This window comes from Ostrinia furnacalis, unplaced genomic scaffold, assembly GCF_004193835.3.
Source record: "Ostrinia furnacalis isolate ACB-3 unplaced genomic scaffold, ASM419383v2 OfSCF1131, whole genome shotgun sequence".
In the NCBI taxonomy this organism is placed as follows: domain Eukaryota; kingdom Metazoa; phylum Arthropoda; class Insecta; order Lepidoptera; family Crambidae; genus Ostrinia; species Ostrinia furnacalis.
In genome coordinates, this window is record NW_021131370.1 from 915073 (window position 1) to 917827 (window position 2755).

At 37.0% G+C, this 2755-nt stretch overlaps 1 long non-coding RNA gene across 1 annotated transcript; it reads right to left on the bottom strand.

Moving 5' to 3' along the window:
• Positions 1 to 445: 445 nt before the first annotated feature.
• On the bottom strand, positions 446 to 1492 carry LOC114351350 (uncharacterized). The gene is made up of 2 exons (XR_003655775.1): positions 971 to 1492; positions 446 to 520 (listed from the first exon to the last, which is right to left on the bottom strand). It is a non-coding gene; the product is annotated as an uncharacterized LOC114351350 (long non-coding RNA).
• Positions 1493 to 2755: the final 1263 nt, after the last annotated feature.

Sequence of the window (2755 nt, forward strand, 5' to 3'; positions counted from 1 at the left end):
GGCAGGATTTGATTCACATTGACGAAATACAGATATAGGTTGGTATACTATCTATGTATAGATACAGAGAAAAAATACATCATCATCATTTCAGCCACAGGACGTCCACTGCTGAACATAGGCCTCCCCCAATGACTTCCACATCGCGCGGTTGGAAGCACATAGTACGCAGAACTGACGGCCGATGGGGCAGCAAGGTTATGGAGCGGAGGCCACGTACCGTAAAACGCAGCGTTAGGACATCCATCCACAAGGTGGTCTAACGACCTGATAAAGGTAGCGGGAAGGCGTTGGATGCAGGCCGAGTAAAAATACAATATAATTAATTTAGCGATGCCTCTGTGAGTGCAATAAACTGCAGCCGTTCACTATCAACTAGATGAAGGATTTGAAACGAAATTAATTGCTAAAAAACTCAAGTGCTCTCTAAAAACTATTTTTTTACCACGTCTTGAGCTATGTGGTGCTTTGAGTAAACTGGATGAAGCAAATGAGAAGAAGTAATGTGAAGAATACCAACCTAATACAAATACAAATACAAATACAAATATTTTATTATGAAACACATGTTACATTGTCATTACAAATTAGCCTTATCCATTTAAGTTTTTAAAAACTTGTCCTAGGATAAAGCTGCTCTTCACAATGTTTAAAATTTCTAACATGAGTAGGTAACTAATAATTTTACGTTTAACAATTCCACGAAGCTCAGCAATATTTTATAAACAAATTTTTATAAAAATCTCTATGAATAAGAATGAAATAAGAAATTAACGCACTGCTTTTAATTAAGAGCATAATTCACAAATCAATAGTTTTTTTAATTAAGATCATAATTCACAAATCAATAGTTTTTCAGTTTCCATATAGTCCATCTGTTTCAACCAGTCGTAATTTTTTTTCTTAGCTTCATTACAGGACATGTTGTAGATATGCAGTATTCTATTTATCCGGTTATATAGGGTATAACCTCACAGATGTTCGAACACTGTGAACAGGTTTTTCTATTGTGATCGCCTAGCTGTCTGGAGAGACGAATAGGTGGAAATCTATTGTTGCAAACCGCGTCGTGGAGAAAGTCGAAAACGTTTATAATAATTAATACTATAATTCATAAGAAAGCTGATACAGCTCCACATTTTGGATTATCAAGGCGAAACTATTGGCGAGAAAATACGTGCACAGATGTTTCAATTGTGCTAAATTGAATGCTACTGCCAAAGTACAAATAATGGTAGATTTACCAGAACAGCAAGTATCTCAATCTAGACAATTCATGAACAAGGGAGACGATTTTGAAGGACCCTTTTAAATTTTGATGTCCAAGGGAACAAAACTATAGAAGCCTATAATATAGTGATATTTATTGTCTGCATGACTACAAAAGCTACCCACATTGAACTCGTTGGTGACATCGCTTCCAAATCCTATAAGGTTCACACTCGATCAACTGGCGTGCAGCGATGGCGAACAATGCATTTAGGTCTGGTCGCCATCGCTGCACGCCAGCTGATCGCGCTGTGATCGCGTTGGTTTGGCCGAACCCTAAGTCTAATCGCCATCACTGCACGCCGGCTGATCGCTTGAGATTGCGTTGGTTTGGCTGAACCTATAAAGAAAGAACAGTTTTTATTTGGTCCAAAACTTATAGGTGCTTTTATACGCTTTGTTGAAGAGTGGCCGGACCTGTGAAGCAACCAGGATAGGAACATTGTCTGAGCCAGGAGTTTCATAAGGCCTGGAAATAAATGCAATTTACTGGACAAATAGCGTCAACACTAGGATAGGCACTACATTCCAGTGGCAAGTACAATCTGTGGAGGTCTGCGGAAGGTTGGCGTCCGGTCGATCAAGTACCACCTGAAAAGAATACAGTCAGTATTCCCTCATCGTACATACGAAAAGATGGCAACAGTTTTGAATCAGGTTGTTGCATTTTTAAACGTCTGACCATTACGAGTATGTCCTTTTGATTACAATAATCCTTAAAATACATATAAAAACTTGTATCATTCTATAATTGGGGACACACCGATTGTTGCTTACTGCTCCAAAAGACGTATAGATACATACCTTGTCACGCTGGCAATACACGCATAAGCTGATAAATTAACTCATGCGGCTCTGGAAAGTTGAAAATTTATCACGATAACTACGATAACGATTCACTGAAGAGAGAGACAGAATTTAAAATGGATCTTGTACTCATAAAGACCGATAATTTTACCACGTGGTAAGTAATCATTGGGACGAATTTTTGATAAACACACAGTCTTACAGGGGTATTTAGTGCAAAAAGTAGTGGATTGGATACTTAAATGACTGAAACTTAGTTAATTTGTGCTTTGTTAATGACTTAATTACATCTAAATAAATGTATCAATATCGGTATAAAATACAACATCGCCAAAAGTTTCGCAAAATATTAGCAACTAGACTTGCACAAAGATATCTACGTAGAAAATAACGTATCAATTGTTATATATTATAATGCGAATAAAAGCTTCGTGGAAGAATTGGGCATCTAGACTAGGCATCGATAATGTGCACAAAAGTTTCGTGGAAAAACTACGCAACTGAACTTGCACTACGATACCCACCAAATAATATCCTAAAATAAGTATGCAACAATAGATACGCGAAAATGTTTTTTAAAGTCTTCGTGGAAGATGTACGTAACTATTAATATGCTATTATTCAAACGGAACTTTATTAAACAATTAAGTGCAAATGTATTTACTTCGTTTTTGCTATG